At 42.5% G+C, this 18039-nt stretch overlaps 1 protein-coding gene across 4 annotated transcripts in view; it reads right to left on the reverse strand.

Moving 5' to 3' along the window:
* Positions 1 to 18039, reverse strand: part of LOC115193716 (A-kinase anchor protein 7) — a 53798-nt gene that overhangs the window by 21681 nt on the left and 14078 nt on the right. The gene's annotated exons all lie outside the window — the stretch shown is intronic.

The following is an 18039-nucleotide window of genomic DNA, read 5'->3' on the forward strand; positions in this document are numbered from 1 at the left end:
ATGTACCGATCCTGTGCAGGTGTTGTTACACGTGGTCTGCCACTGCGAGGACAATCAGCTGTCCGTCCTGTCTCCCTGCCGTCTTAGACGTCTCATAGTACAGACATTGCAATTTATTGCCCTAGCCACATCTGCAGTCCTCATGCCTCCTTGCAGCATGCCTAAGGCAAGTTCACACAGATGAGCAGGGACCCTGGGCATCTTTCTTTTGGTGTTCTTCAGAGTCCGTAGAAAGGCCTCTTTAGTGTCCTAAGTTTTCATAACTGTGACAGTGTCTTAACGACCGTTCCACAGGTGCATGTTCATTAATTGTTTATGGTTCAGCATGGGAAAAAGTGTTTAAACCCTTTACAATGAAGATCTGTGAAGTTATTTGGATTTTTACGACTTATTCTTGAAAGACAGGGTCCTGAAAAAGGACGTTTCTTTTTTTGCTGAGTTTATTTAACTGTACTAGAATGCTTAAAAAGGCCGCAAAATGTTTAAATATTGGTTATCGGTATCGGCCAAAAATGTCATATCGGTGCATCCATACTGCTTACCAATACGGGCCCCTACTACTACAACATCACAGCATTACTATTGACTGTCCTGCCACATCCAGACCAGTGGTGGAAAAAGTACCCAATTGTCATACTTGAGTAAAAGTAAAAAATATCTTAATAGAAAATGACTCAAGTAAAAAAAGTCACCTAGTAAAATCCTACTTCAGTAAAAGTCTAAAAGTATCTGGTTTTAAATATACTTAAGTAGCAAAAGTAAATGAAATTGCTAAAATATAATTGAGTATCAAAAATAAAAGTATAGAGTACCAGTCAAAAGTTCACACACACCTACTCATTACAGGTTTTTCTTTATTTTTACTATTTTCAACATTGCAGAATAATAGACGTCAAAACTACAAAAAAAACACATATGGAATCATGTAGTAACCAAAAAAAGTCTTAAACAAATCAAAAGATTCTTCAAAGTAGCCACCCTTTGCCTTGATGACAGCTTTGCACACTCTTGGCATTCTCTCAACCAGCTTCATGAGGTAGTCACCTGGAATGCATTTCAATTAACAGTGCCTTGTTAAAAGTACATTTTTGGAATTTCTTTCATTCTTAATGCGTTTTAGGGATTCAGTTGTGTTGTAACAAGGTAAGGTTGGTATACAGAAGATAATCCTATTTAGTAAAAGACCAAGTCGCTATTATGGCAAGAACAGCTCAAATAAGCAAAGAGAAACAACAGTCCATCATTACTTTAAGACATGAAGGTCAGTCAATCTGTAAATGTTGCAAAAACCATCAAGCGCTATGATGAAACTGGCTCTCATGAGGACCGCCTGGAGGAAACCTGGCACCATCCCTACAGTGAAGCATGGTGGTGGCAGCATCATGCTGTTGGGATATTTTCAGCGGCAGGGACTGGGAGACTAGTCAGGATAGAGGGAAAGATGAACGGAGCAAAGCACAGAAAGATCCTTGAGGAATACCTGCTCCTGAGAGCTCAGGACCTCAGACTGGGGAAAAGATTCACCTTCCAACAGGACAATGACCCTAAGACAACACAGGAGTGGCTTTGGGACAAGTCCCTGAATGTCCTTGAGTGGCCCTGCCAGAGCTCGGACTTGAACCCGATCGAACATCTCTGGAAAGACCTAAAAAAAGCTGTTCAGCGACACTCCCCATCCAACCTGACATAACTTGAGAGGATCTGCAGAGAAGAATGGGAGAAACTCCTCAAATACAGGTGTGCCAAGCTTGTAGCGTCATACCCAAGAAGACTCGAGGCTGTAATCACTGCCAATGTTGCTTCAACAAAAGTACTGAGTAAAGGGTCTGAATACTTATGTAAATGTGATTTCAGTTATTTGTAATTTTTTTATACATTTTCCAAAATGTCGAAAAACCTGTTTATGCTTTGTCATTATGGGGTATTGTGTGTAGATTGATGAGGAACAAAAACAATTTCATCCATTTTAGAATAAGGCTGTAACGTAACAAAATGTGGAAAAAGAAAGTGAATACTTTCAGAATGCAAGCATTTGCACGCATATATAGATTACTTGTTAGATATTACTGCATGGTTGGAACTAGAAGCACAAGCATTTCGCTACAATCGCATTAACATCTGCTAACCATGTGTATGTGACAAATAAAATTTGATAGATCTCGTGAATCGCCCATAAGTTAGGAAAAATAGAGATATGACTTTTAGGCCATATCGCCCAGCCCTAGTTGGAAATGAACTTTTTTGGAAGCTGTGCTGCGCCATTTCCCCCCCACATCGCTAGCACCCTAGCAATTCACGTTGTAGACAATGAGCTTCAGCCCCTCGCCATTTGATTGACAGCTAGCAAGATTCACACACAGCAGTGTGATAGAGAGAGGAATGACGTGGTGCACATATCTGCGACGTAGTACAGCATTTTCAGGGAACACTTTTGGCTCGTGAGCGCTAATTATATAACTACTGGCTAAAAAGTATACAAAAAGTACTGAAGAATAAAAAAAAATCTATAAAATGATACTTGGCGTCACAGTATCAATATAAAATAGGAAAACATATTGCAATACACTACTGTATGATTTTTCCCCCATCCATATTTCTTTCTGGTTTTGAAGATGAAAGTACCAATACTATCCCTCCCCTAGCTCATCATGAACATCCAATCATGTGTTTTTGTACTCTGTAATTTTTGTCAATTTCCATTGGAGGCACGGCAATTGGCACGTTCTGGCACCAAAAATTGGGATTGGGAGGATTATAGCAGCAGTCAGTTTAACAGTGTGAACATTGGGGTCTGTGTCCACAAGTGTGTGCGTGTGTGTGTGTGTGTGTGTGTGTGTGCCTGCCTGCCTATCTGTGCCTGCACGTGTGTGTTTTTTAGAGTAGCAGCTGTGTGAGTACCACTGCTAATGGGGGCTGGAGACTGTTGGCCCTCTTACACAGCTTAGGACAAATGTTGCTGTGTGTGGTCCTTCAATGGCCTGTTACAATGCCATCACACATCCCTAACGGCCTGACTAGGGTTTCATACAGCCTTAGAAGGATTGGCCACAACTCATCACAATTTTGAGCCAATCAGTTGTGTTGTGACAAGATAGTGGGGGTATACAGAAGATAGCCCTATTTGGTAAAAGACCATGTCCATATTATGGCAATGAAGGTCAGTCAATACGAAACATTTCAAGAACTCTGAATGTTTCTTCAAGTGCAGTCGCAAAAACCATCAAGTGCTATGATGAAACTGGCTCTCATGAGGACCGCCACAGGAATGGAAGACCCAGAGATACCTCTGCTGCAGAGGATAAGTTCATTAGAGTTACCAGCCTCAGAAATTTTAGCCCAAATAAATGCTTCAGAGTTCAAGAAACAGACACATCTCAACATCAACTGATCAGAGGAGACTGTGTGAATCAGGCCTTAAAATGGTCAAATTGCTGCAAAGAAACCACAACTAAAGGACACCAATAAGATAAAGAGACTTGCTTGGGCCAAGAAACACGAGCAATGTACATTGGACCGGTGGAAATCTGTCCTTTGGTCTGATGAGTCCAAATTTGAGATTTTTGGTTCCAACCGCCTTGTCTTTGTGAGACGCGGTATGGGTGAACGGATGATCTCCGTATGTGTATTTCCCACTGTAAAGCATGGAGGCGGCGGTTATGGCGTGGGGGTGCTTTGCTGGTGACACCGTCTGTGATTTATTTAGAATTAAAAAGGCACATTTAACCAGCATGGCTACTACAGCATTCTGCAGCGATACGCCATCCCATCTGGTTTGGGCTTAGTGGGACTATCATTTGTTTTTCCAACAGGACAATGACCCAACACACCTCCAGGCTGTGTAAGGGCTATTTAACCAAGAAGGAGAGTGATTGAGTGCTGCATCAGATGACCTGGCCTCCACAATCACCCGACCTCAACCCAATTGAGATGGTTTTGGATGAGTCAGACCGCAGAGTGAAGGAAAAGCAGCCAACAAGTGCTCAGCATATGTGGGAACTCCAAGACTGTTGGAAAAGCATTCCATGTGAAGCTGGTTGAGAGAATGCCAAGAGTGTGCACATTTTCTTTTGCCAGAACCATGCATATCCACTAATAATGAACAAACTTCTGGTAGCAGGCATTATAGAACATTAACACAGGTCTTATAAACAATCTTTCAAGCACAAGCCCACGTGTCAGTGAGTCGCTAGGTAACCTTTATATTTGAAGTCTAGCCAACTTGGATCTATTTGCTCACTTGCTTGCTAACAAGGTATAAAGAACCGTTGAACTGTTATGAAACATCCGTCTCCAACTGCTTGAACAACATAGGCTATTCACTTTGTTTAGATATTGAAACCAAGTGGCCTACCTGGATAATTCTTTCTCAGAATGAGAACAGCTTGCCAATTCGTAATATAAATGCGTATTTTTATGCTCATTGCACATTTATAAAACACAGACTTGACAGCTAGCACATGGTGGTCTGTGGCTAAAATGCTGCAAGCGGTACGGCAATGCTGCGTGCGACATACTGATCATTATTTTTCAACAATCATGTTCATTGATACTCTCGTTTTAGTAGGGTCTGCTCTGTTCAAACTTTTGGGAGCTGAGACATAAAAAGGTTATCATTAGAAAAGGCTAAGTTCTAGTCTATTACAGTAAAATAACGTCTCTAAGCGTTTGTGTCCATTTTAAAGATTATGTTGGACCAAACCTCAAATGCAAATAGCAAGTTTAAACTGCTCGTTGTCAGAGAGGAGTAAATTATCTTTCGTCCTTGTTGTTGTGAGTGGCAGGGGAGGGGCTTGGTGTCTGTGTGTGAGTGGGAAGGTGCACTGTACAGAAGGAGCAAAGGAGATGAGACCAAAAAGACAGAATTCTCATAAAACACACAAAAAATAAAACCTTCCAATTCTTGGAACATCAAATAGGTTCGATATATTGCCCAGCGCCATTTCAAACTAGGGATTTCGTGGATAATTGAGGTAAGACAGTAATTCTGCTCATAGACTATGGATGTACGAACTTCACATTGACACGTCTAGCCCCATGCGGGAGGTTTAAAAAAAATACATAGTAATCGCCAAAGTTCCGGGAACATGTCTTTAAGAGTGAGGCAGCTGCAAGACATGAACAGTGGCATCGCTCAAAAATAAGATTGCTCAGCCATGTTGAGAGTTGTCTTAAATAGAGTTGCAAAATTCCAGGATTGGAGGATTCCAGATATCCTGCTTATTCCCTCCTGATTCCGTGAATCCTCCAACCGGGATTTTGGGAAAACCAGGAAATTGATTGAAAGTTGAAGAAATTTTGCGACCATATTTTAAAAAAAATATCGGATTGCCTCCGATCGATACCGCTGCCTCCACGGTCCACACCAGCAACACACAATCTGAGTAAACTTAAAAAGGAACAAAGGTCAATATTGGTTTTCAGACTCTTTTGATGAACACAGACTGAGCCTCTAGTGACTCAGACAGCGGGCCCTACCCAGTACCTTGGACTTGGGGATTACTTTATATTTGTATGAAGGTCAGCTTTGCTCACCATGTAAAAGTGGTCACGAAGGCAGGTCAGCACACAGATAAGCAGCTGCACGCTAAAGATAACAAGGCCTTTCCCCATCACCCTTCTGGATATGACTGGTGTTAATGATCGCTGCCATCACTCACTACACAAGATGTATGTTTCCAGTTGCTACCCAAGACGTGAATCATCCAAAGGTAAAATATCAGCAGGCCAAGCCTAGCAGATATACCACACAAACTGTTGTTACACCCTCTCAAAGTCAAGGCCATTATCATTTCAACACACTTCGGAATATATAAACCTCAACTTACAGTGTATAACAAAATCTGTTTGAAATGCCAGGCATAGGATTTAGGTAGCACAATTCATAATATTACGACAATATATCAATGCACACAGTGAGTGCTAATTTGTACAAAGACAATGTAATGATGCCTCCAACTTCATGAGTAAGAGGACTGTCCAATAGGCCTAAGGTAAGCGGTGAAATCGTTCTGTATCTCCTAGACATAGTTCAGCAGGACAGCTCAAATGCTTTTCCCTCTCTTTTGATAAATGAGGCCTGAAGGAATTCAGCACGTGCAAACCCAACTGTTGATCCTCTTACATACACAAAAAAACAACAACACTGGGTTTCTCTACAGCACCAATGTGCTCCAGAAATGTCCAGCTCACAAATTCCTTGTAAATGTGTTCTGCAGCTACAGGTAGAGGAGACAGAACATCTTTAGAACCCACCAGTAGAATGCTCCCATCTCCACGCTCAACCACACTACCTCCCTACTGCTAGTCTGCTGACAGAACAGAGAAGTAGACTAGCTACCGCATGTCCATTTTCCATTAGCTCAACCCAACATGGCATGCTGAGATTAAATCTAAAGAGAAAAACATATCCTGCTGCACATTCTTATGGCAAAGGCCATCTATAATATGACCCATAGAGGAAAACAAACAAAAACATTTGAGGATTATCCCAAGTTCCCAACTCTATATTTGAGCAGTGATGTCAGCCAGGATAATGTAAAACAGTCTCCTCCAGGATTAAATGTCAACTTTTTTATCCAGTTGGGGAAGAAAAATAGGTCCAGAAATAGGTCCCTTCTGAGTGTGACTGTGACCTAGTTTTAACGGTGATGTGGCGAGTTACAGGGACACTAGTCTGTCTGAGAGCATTGTCACCATTTTAAACACGCCAAAGCTCGATAAAAAAAGGACACGTAAGATTATTATTAATCTACTGCTACACTGTTGAACAAATAAAATAATCAAACATTTGTCAGAGTGACCTTTGGCTGAGGGTAGCATTGAGAAAGTGAAAATCCAGAGAGGGTTACATGACGTTACTTGCTTATCCTGCTCTTCCCAGCTGCCACAGAGGAGTTGGTGAATTACGATCAGCACCACGGTGGATTACTAAACAATTCACAGATTCTACATTCCTGTATGGAATGCTGAGGAATAGGAGGATTATGTAAATATATGTATTTAAAAACAATCTGATATGGAACAGAGGAATAGGAGGAGGAATCTGTAAATCCGTTTTTTAATTTTTTATAAAACAGAAATACCAGGATGCATCATTCCAAAGCAGAAACACTGAAAATAAATGTGGCCTAGCTAGCCTATATCTAAAGGCAAACGCATTACTAATAGAGTCATGGCTGAAAATGACATGCTTCTTCTTAACCTGGCAGTGAACTCCCCTGGAGCAGCCTCTCATTCCATAGATAACATAGTAATGAAATCAGTGCAGCCATCACAGACCAATGAGCAACCCAGATGACATGGAACACATGGTGGCACCACCATCTCAGGCTGGGACAGTTCCATAATAGGGCTGAAGAGGATTTACAAACATCATATTTCTGAACTGACATTTTGCTCAGCATAAATTTACAACGGCATTAGTCAAACATGACTCTCTACACTTCTCAGGAGACTCTAGAGAGGCATAATTCCCATGGGAATTTACAAGTGCAGTACATTTCATAACTGTAAAGGAAGAATCTACCCTAGTTCTTTCCCCTCTTTACAACTACAGTCAGGTAAGCGTCCCTATTAAGTCTACGTACCCATTGAGCGTACTTCCATCTTTAAAAAAAATGTTTTACTTTGAATCCAAAGTAAACATTTCTGCTGTTTAATGTTTCAACCAATCCAGAACAGTTTTTATTCTAAGCCAATCAGATGTTTTATTATTATTATTGACAGTTGTTTAAGTTCCCACTTGTGGCCAATTTCAAAGCTGCAAAGAAATGTTGGTATTGAGGCAACCCAGATACACATTTTTCAGATATTTTAGATATTTTAGTACTTTCCCAGATAAAAGATCATACTTAATTTTACATAAAGATATTAATGTACATGACAGCATATTTCATGGGCATTCATTTATATTTCTTGCCAATTGAAAATGAGTTTTTCCATGCTAGCAGTTGTTCCTGCATGTCACAGTCACACAGCAGCAACATAACTTGGTGAACTACAACAAGAACGATTTCAGGCATTCTCAACAAATTTTTAAATGCATTTTGTCTTATTTTACTGTTAAATGAACCTTGCATTGTTATACATAAATGTCAAATTGACAATAACGTAACCTATCTCAGGTTAAAGGGTACAGTAGTACAAAAGCACTCCCTCTATAAAGAATGTATGACAATAAAGCAATATTGTTCAATATGATCAATACTAACATTCCATAATAATGTAGTCTATAGTGTATATTTATACCCCAAACCATTGGTTTCAAAATATTTTAAGAGTAGACTGCTATTCTGTCTTTTTCACCATAAATCACTGTTGCTCCTATTAAGCCCAGTATGCTCCTATAAGCCCAGTATGCTCCTATTAAGCCCAGTATGCTCCTATTAAGCCCAGTATGCTCCTATTAAGCCCAGTATGCTCCTATTAAGCCCAGTATGCTCCTATTAAGCCCAGTATGCTCCTATAAGCCCAGTATGCTCCTATTAAGCCCAGTATGCTCCTATTAAGCCCAGTATGCTCCTATAAGCCCAGTATGCTCCTATTAAGCCCAGTATGCTCCTATTAAGCCCAGTATGCTCCTATTAAGCCCAGTATGCTCCTATTAAGCCCAGTATGCTCCTATAAGCCCAGTATGCTCCTATTAAGCCCAGTATGCTCCTATTAAGCCCAGTTTGCATTGAAACACATGGGGATGTGTTGATATCACTAATATTCAATGAACATGAGCATAAATATATGCTATTTTGTTCAGATTTAAGTTGATTAAAAACACACCAAAACTACATTTATGTATATTCTGCATCTCGCCATGGTGCCTTTACGCAGATTAGAAACCATTAGGAACAATTAGAAACCTCTGTAGTCTCTCCAAGATGTTTGGAGTGGACAGGTAGTAGTTGATGCAGAGCGAGAAGAAGAAAACCAGGGTTGAGGGATATCTGAGATAGAAGACCAACAAGTGGCTGATTAAAATGCAAACAAATGAGGGACAAGATGACTATTGGGCGACTGACTCCTTATGAACTTTTGGGTGGGGGCATTGTCATATTGTTGTCTTTCATTCATAGGTGATTCAGTTTTTTGGTCCACCACCTGTACCTTTTTAATACAGAGTAGAGTAGAGCAGGAGATTTGAAACTGTCTTCAGAGGGAGATTTGAAACTGTCTTCAGACAGGCTTTAGGAAGACAAGTTGAACTAATTAACAACAATAGCAGTACAGCAAACGTGATAACTCATTGAAAGTTGTGTGTGTTATGGTCTTTGTTTCATGGCTTCTTATCCACAGAGGGCCAGTGTGGGTGCAGGGTTGTGTTCTAACCAAGCAGTAACACACCTGATTCAACTAATCATGTCTTGATTGAAGTCTATGATTAGTTGAAATCAAGTGTGTACTGGTTGACAAGAACAAACGCCTAAGTCCACATTGATCTCTGTGGATACGATTGGACAGCTGTTATGAGTGCTACTTTCATGATGAATAGTAAAGATCAGTTTATTGTAATAACTTTAGGGGAGATTTATATAAGCTAATTTTACATAACAAATGTCAGTTTGTAAGTTTTTCACATTTGGAAATTAATTCAAATTTATCATTTAAGATGTGGGCTTACTTAGAGCACATTCTGTACCCATTAAGCCCAGTTTGGATTTCACATATTTTATGAAATATTTTTGTCTTATTAAATTTCTTTGTAAATAAAGGCATAAAACTTCACTTAAGAGATTCATCTTTCATTTTATCTCTACTTTTCTTACAGAAATTAGGGCAGTATATGTTAGGCTAAACTTAGATTTGGGTGGACTTAATAGGTAAACTTAACCAATTCATAAAAGAGTCAGCGACTGGTTGGTCAGACAGCTCTGACAGTCAAGCATAAAAATGCAATATAATTAACCCAGGACTCCCACTGTTAGAGGACCTCAGATAGAAACACATGCAGTAGACCTAAAGTAATGTACTGCTGGGCTAGATCAAACTCGCATGGAAAAGGAGCAGACACTACAGAAGCAACACCAGGCAGGACAAGAGGCCCCCTGAGATGATTCTGCATCGACGATGAGGGTGACAACATGACAAGGTCACAAACACTAAGCCCAGACAGAGAGAGGCAGGGGGAAAGAGAGCAAAAGAGAGAGAGAGAAAGAGCGATAGAGGGATAGAGGAAGGGAGGGAGATGGTAAAGGAGGAGAAAGAGAGCAAGTGAGAAATCCATAGACTCATCATTCATGCATTCAACTTTATTTTCTGTAAAAACATCATGACATTTAGATATCCTAAAATCTATTTCCTGATGAATACAGAACATTCTCCCCCAGACAGAAATAACTAAATTATTAAAAAGCAGAGTGATTCTATCATCTATAATATGAAAGGAACCAGCCTAAAGCATCCTTGGCAGTTGGCACAAATCAGATTCACAACCCAGTCACACTATCAAATCTAAGTCACACACACACCAGCTTTCCCAGAGTCGACACATGGGTTAACCTCTTGCCCAACCTTAGAGGGCGAGTATGGCAACAGTGTTTTTGATATCGAGCTGTGGTGTCAGCTCCTTGTCATGGGCTTCACAGCTGGCTGCTTGTGTGAGGTGAGAGGGACCCCTCAGTGTGCTGTGTCCCGTTTGTGACACCCCAGTGTGACTCAGTCAGGAGCCATCCCACCACAGGGCCAGCTCAGTGGCTCATGGTCCCCACAGGACAGGGCCTGACACACTCTTCCTCCTGTCCCCCTCCGACCTCATCCTCATCCTCCCCATCCTGCTCCTCCTCCCTCTTTATCCCCCTCCTCCTCCGTTACACCTTCCTCATGGAAGACTGCTTAATTTTTTCAATAAGTGTCACATTTCATGCATAAGTGTCAGACGGCGGTATGCAAGTGCTTTGAAATGTGTATGTCCCACGTATGCGAGACCTTAGAAGGCTTTCGTTTTTTTTAAATACATGCAACATTTATGTCTAAATGTTAACCACCGATATGAGTCAGATATGACAAGAATCTTCAATGTATTTCCTGCCATATGTTTTACTTACAAGTACCAGGCAGAGCAGAAGAATCTAGTTGAATTAAATTCCATATGGGAGCAGAGATCAGAGGGCTGGGGAGAGACCCCCGGCCTGCCTGCTCCCAACGCCAACTACACGCATCTAGTGGATGCTCCCAATGCCAACTACACACATCTAGTGGATGAGTCCAGGAGAGCTTGCCCAGCTCGCCTGGCACTGCTGCCCAGCCATAGCCTCATCATGAGCCCAGTGGCAGCTGGCAGAGAAGAATATAGATGGACTAGTGAACTCACACCAACGTTTATGTTCACTACAACCCAAATTCTATCATAATATCACTGAGAGGCACTATCACTTTCATTGTGCGTGTGTGTGCGTGTGTGTGTGTTTATGGATTGTTTTAAAAAAGAGAAATTGGCCATGGAGCCGAGCATTGGGTGGGATCTATTTCTGTCATGTATAACCAACACATACTCCTTTCACATCCTCCTGAATCAACACCCTTCTTCCACTCTGTCGCCTGCTTGCTGACAGTTTCCTGATCCAGTTGGAGTCCTTCCAGACCAACCCTGAGCACCAGGCTAATTAACATCACATTTCTATTGGAACCATATTGCCCTCAACCTGATGCCTTAGACCTGTACCAAAAGCTCTGTGGACCAACACATTACAGAGGATGAAAAAGATCTTGGCTAAAGCCCTACCACTTTCTTCTCATGTTTCGTGGTCATCCATATATACAGTGGGGCTAGGAATTATTGGATCCCTTGATAAAGATAAGCAAAAAATACTTTCTAAAATGAAGAAGCAAAACAGCCCCATAACATCAATGATCCACCACCACCAAGTCTATTCACAGTACCACCAATTTCACAGGCTGTTTGACAGCAATCTGAAGCAAGATGTCCGTTTGTTCAGTATGCGAGGGAAGCTTTCAGACAAACAAACACCACACACGTCGTCACGACAAACCAAGCCAGAGGAGAGCACTGTGGAGACGGTCAGTGCACATGAATTAGGCTGCCCCGTTCCCTGTTCCCACAACGCTTTATCCCCCCTCTTCTCACCACTTCAGCTCTCAGTGTGTGGGCTAATCATTTCCCAGCATACGGGTGAGCTCACGCGGACAACCCATCTCCCTCACTGTGGGTGCATTAGACTTTTGCCAAGCTTGTTTGTCAGGCCTTCATCACTAAGCTACAGCAGAGAGAGCTATCTCCTCTCTCCCAATGATTCATACAATCAAATTAGCAGACCTGCTTGCATGGAATGCTTCCATGGAATGAGCCTTTTATGTCATGGCTGCAGTGTTCATCACGACCACAAGGTGTCTACTGGGCAGCACAGAACCAGATAATACAGGCACAGGCTGGTTACAGTGCATTTTGTAAATCTATTCTGGATTACTGGCTTTAGTAGAACATAATCAAAAATTCCAGAAATTGATGGAGGCCAAAAGTAATATTCATGGTCTTTCAAACAATTAGGCTAATTACAAAAAGGTCTGTTCTGCTGTTTACTCAGTTAAGAGGCTGTGAGAATAGAACAACATGAAAGTGAACAGTTGCCAAGGACACATCCTGAAGTGATTTATTCATCCAGAAAATAAAACAAGCTGGGAATCAGAGCAAACAAAACAGGCACTAAAAGCCATTCAGACAGGAAGAAAGAGATGACAGCAATTAGGAGTGTCTATTGATTGTCAGAACAAACCTCTGGGGAATATCAAGGCACATCTGAACAACAAGAATCTTAAAACTGCCTAATGTTAGTCCCTGGGTCAAGAGTTGACCAGATAACTTGGAGGAAATGCATTGCCTTCACAGACAATTACCTTCTAAAAAAAAAGATTTAACGCCCTCTGCTGGTAAAATATGAACACAGCAACGTGCTAGAATTACATTCAGTAATATCCAAGGCCGTTTTCAAATAAAATTTAAGCTAATAAACAATTACATTCCTTGCTACATTACATTAACTGGTTATGGGAGTTTGAGAGAAATAGACTAATTAATAGCAGTAAGAAAATTCCTACTTTACAATAACTATTATATTATTATCTTGTTAACAGCGGTGTAAAGTACAAAAAAAACAAAAAAACTTTAAAGTACTATTTAAGTAGTATCTGTAATTTACTACTTCTATTTTTGCCAACTTTTACTTCACTACATTCCTAAATAAAATCATGTACTACTTGCACCATACATTTTCACTGACGCCCAAAAGTACTCGTTACATTTTGACAGGAAAATGGTCCAATTCACACACTTACCAAGAGAACATCCCTGGTCATCCCTACTCTGATCTGGCAGACTCATTAAACACAAATGCTTTGTTTGTAAATTATGTCGGAGTGTTGGAGTGTGCCCCTGGCTATCCGTACAAAAATAAAATAATTGTGCCGTCTGGTTTGCTTAATATAAGGAATTTGAAATTATTTATACTTTTAGGTTTACTTTTTATACTTAAGTATATTTGAGCAATTCCATTTACTTTTGATTCTTAATTATATTTAAAACCAAATAACTTTTACTCAAGTAGTATTTTACAGGGTGATATTCACTTTTACTTGAATCATTTTCTATTAAGGCATCTTTACTTTCACTCAAGTATGACAACTGAGTACTTTTTCCACCACTACTTGTTAAGACTATCCTGTATCTTGTTAAACTTTCCCTCAGGTTCAGTTTTCCTCCCAAGTTCTGGAGTAAATCAAGTTATGTGCATAATTCATATGATATTGAAGTTGTACAGTAGATCTGATGAGAAAAACGTTTTTTTTTCCTCGCTCCTTGAATTCTACAGTAAATGATGTTGTAATACATATTACTATTTTCGGCAAGTATTGAGCATTGTATGGTGCAGTACCAGTATGGCCACTAGAGGCTGCCACTCATTAGTTCTAATGTTGTGGTTGCTTCTTCTATGGTGGGCTCGCACTGTGTGGCAGTTGAGAGATGTTTGCCAAGTGAGTCAACAACATAAATACATTTCTTATCTTCATTTTGAAGGTCTTGGATCCCTTTCTTCAACTCCACCACACTATATGTGTAACATTTTTGCGAGCTAGCCAGGAGAAGATTCTACAAGAAAGTAAAAGGTAGAACCACCTCCCAAGAGACAAACCTAGGATCAACTTAACATTAGAGAAAGCGCCAGAACAACATCAATACAAAAGAGGGTCAAATTTAGAACATAAATGAAGTGAGTGCCTCCCTACACCAACTGGAACAGCCTCAACTCATTGTAGTGGGCAACTATTTGAAATGTGTTGGTCCTGCTGAAGGAGGTTTGTCAAATAAAACCAGACAGTCTTATTCGGGTGATTGAAAGGGCATTAAATGACATTGAGGACAAGGAGGACAGGGAATGTGAGTACCTGAGAGACGTCCTCTAATCCATGCAAGAAATGAGAGGAGTAGAGAGAAACAGGTAGAATAGTCCCTGATCACAGCCGCCTCGCTGACCTTGAGACACATTATGTCCTATTACAGAGAGTCCAGGAGGAAAAGTGCAGAGCCTTGGAGGAAGAGATCAGATGCCTCCGTGAGATGGCCACACACCCCAGGCATGGAAGAGAAGTACAGACCACACTACACCTCAGCACCACTGGTAACACCACATCATACCCCAGTACCTGAGGTCACTCTACGAATAGATGGGAATTTAGGAGAAGGGGGACAGAGACGACCTGTCATACACCAGTGTGTTGATGCTGTTTATACTAAAAACCATCCTAAAAGGGAATTATAAAAGAAGAGAGCTTATCTGACATATCACAAACTAATGAATGTGTCACAGAGTCAGCCCAGACCTTCCTCTTCCGAGTCATCGAGCTGAAGGAGAAGCTACTGTGGAAGTCCACAGACAGGGATGAGGAGGACTACAGCCACGACCCGATCCAGCGAAAGTTCCTCCGTGCCATCGAAACTGGACTTCTAAGTGATGACAAGGATGAGTGAGCCACCACCACATTCATAGAGAGGTTACATCCAGGGTCCACATACCACATCTGAAACCCACCAGCTCATAGAAGACCTGAAGTCCGACGTCTAGGAGATGAGGAAGGTGTTCCTGGCAGCAATGGAGGCCACCACTCAGCCATCACAGGGAGGAAGGTGCACTACTCAGCCATCACCAGGGGAAAGATACACCTCTCATTCAGCCCAGAGGGGAAGATCTACCACACAGACCAGCCAGAGACCACAGAGATGTGCGGCGTGTCAAGAGGCACACACAGGTGAGCAGTGCTACCACTTTCTGCTGCGGTGAGGAATGGGATGCTGAGAAAGGATCAACAGTAGCTCCAGATCACGTGTCCCACCTAGAGCCAGACTCCTCAACCACAAGAGACACACAGCACCAGCACAAAAACAGCAACGACAACAGCAACCAGGTAGACTAAACATACCACTCACCACTAAAAGCCACAACAGCAGCTCCAATCCCGAGTCAATGTGAACTATGTGGTGACACGGCACAAAACACAGCTCATCAATCTGATTGGAAGGCAATGTCTAGTCAGCTGCAAGCTTGTTGACATCACAGTAGAGGCCCTGTGGTACACCGGAGCTCAAGCCAGCATCATCAACGAAGCCTGGAGCAAGAAACACCTCCCCCACACCACCCTCCGATCCATTGAAGAGCTGTTGGGGCCCGGAACACTAACGGGACTAGCAGCCTATCAGACTGAAATCCCCTTCACTGGCTAGATGGAGGTACAGTTCAAACTGAGCCCCAGTGAGTCCAGAACAGCAGAGAGCGAGAAACAGCAACAAAGTGGAAAGCAACAGACCAAATTGGGACCTTCCAGTCAATGTGGACCACCTGAAAGAGGAAGAGCGAGAGAGATGTTGCATAAAGCCTTAGCATATGATGTTGACATCAGTTGTATCCCATCTATGGACATGCACATCACCCTGAAAGACCCTACACCAGTGCAGAAGACTTACATCTCCAAGCCACTCCATGCTGAGATAAAAGAGTATCTCCAGGACCTGCTCCCCGGTGGTGTGTGTGAGGAAGAAGGATGGAAGCCTGAGGCTCTGCTGTGACTACAGGGAGCTCAACAACAAATCTGTTCCTGATCAACACTCAATCCCCAGAATCCAAGACATGCTCGACTCACTGAGTGGCAGCTCATGGTTCTCCGTCCTCGACCAGGGGAAGGCCTACCATCAAGGGTTCCTAGATCCTGAAAGCCATCCACTGACAGCTTTCATCACCCCTTGGGGCCTTCTTCAGTGGGTCAGGATACCTTTTGGCCTCAGCTCAGCTCCTGCATAGTTCCAGAGAAGCATGGAAGAATGTCTATCCGGCCTCAGACACACCATCTGCCAGCCCTACTTGGATGACAACCTGGTCCAAGATGGTGAGTGGAGATGGATACACTATGGACCCCAAAGACAACTCCCCAGTAAAACCCTAAAAGAGAGGAAATCAGACAGTGGGAGAACTGAGAAAAATACTGGACTTCCTCTGCTACTACAGGCCATACATTCCTGACTTCTCCAAAGTAGCCAAGCCACTGTATGCCCTACTAGCCACCCCACACTCCACAGAAAAGAAACCCATTCTAGCCTCAGGAAAAGGAGCACAAAGAATAACATCCAAAAGCCTTCACGTACTCCCATCAACTGGAACTCTGACCATCCGGAAATCCTAAACAAGCTGATAGGTGCGGAGGGGCAATCTATCCTAGGTCATCCAGACATGACACAACTCGTCATACAGCTGCTTCACAAGATGGCCTGGGAGCTGTCCTCTATCAGCGACAAGGGGAAAGGATGGATGTTGTACGGCTCACGGACACCACCAGATAAGTTCTTAGCTCTTTCAGGGACTACTTCTGCCATGCCCCTTCCTTCATAGTCCACACAGACAACAACCCACTTATGTCCTCACCACAGCCAAGCTGAACGCAGCTGGGTTGCAGAAAAGAATTTGAGAACCAGCTGCTCACAAGGTTAAATGAACTGAGTAGAGTATGTGGATCCCACACCACCCCTTATCACCCTGAAGGGAACGGTCAGGTCCAGAGGTTCAACAAGACACTGCTCAGAATGTTGAGAACCCTGACTGAAGAGACAAATACGGACTGGAAAACCTCACTTCACAAGGTCGTGCATGCCTACAATTGCACACGCTCAGACGCAACAGGGTACTATCCTTTCCATCTTCTGTTTGGTAGGTCCCCAAGGCTGCGATTCGACCTCGAAGTCAATGGCGGAAAAGGAATCTATCAGGACTATGTCACAAACTAGCAGGAGAGAATGAAAGAGGCATACAACATCGCTGAAAAGGAAGCCACAAAAGGGTCTGAGAGAAAAGTCATTACGACAAGAAGGTCCGTGGTCAGGAGCTACAACCCGGAGACAGTCCTTGTGAATAATCTGTCTGAAAGTGGAGGGCCAGGCAAACTAAGGTTGTACTGGGAGGATAAAGTCCATATAGTCCTTCAAAAGGAAACACCCTGAGTCCGGTGTATGAGGTGAAACGAGATAATGGACAAGGAGGAAAAAGAGTGCTCCACAGAAAACTCCTGCCCTGTGACCGCCTTCCTTTGGATAAGACTGAGGTGACCACATGCCCAGGTACAAACACAAAGACAAGACCCAAAACAAACAGGCAGAGCAGAACTCTGACAGTGACTCCGATGACTATGAACTGAGATATGCCCTGCCCAGTCGCCACAGATCCAACTTAGGAGTGGAGAACACCGCTATGGATCCAGAAGCTGAAAGTCGCTGGTTCCCCTGCCCCAGTTGCCCCCTACACGCCACATGTCCCCTGCACATCACATTCCCCCTGCAATGCACCACATTCTCCTCGACACATGGAGAGGTCTGTGTGAAGGAATCTGGTGAGGAGTGTGGGGCCAGAGGGTAAGGACACAGTGTGTGAGCAGGTGCCAAGCCTTAGTAGCCCTGAAGACTTACCACCTGCATCGCACAGAGACTGACATCAGCCCAGAATGCTGACATACGGTGCTTTAGGTGAACCGTCAGTGATTGACAGACATTAATATGGT

Source organism: Salmo trutta, chromosome 1 (genome assembly GCF_901001165.1).
Source record: "Salmo trutta chromosome 1, fSalTru1.1, whole genome shotgun sequence".
In the NCBI taxonomy this organism is placed as follows: Eukaryota; Metazoa; Chordata; class Actinopteri; order Salmoniformes; family Salmonidae; genus Salmo; species Salmo trutta.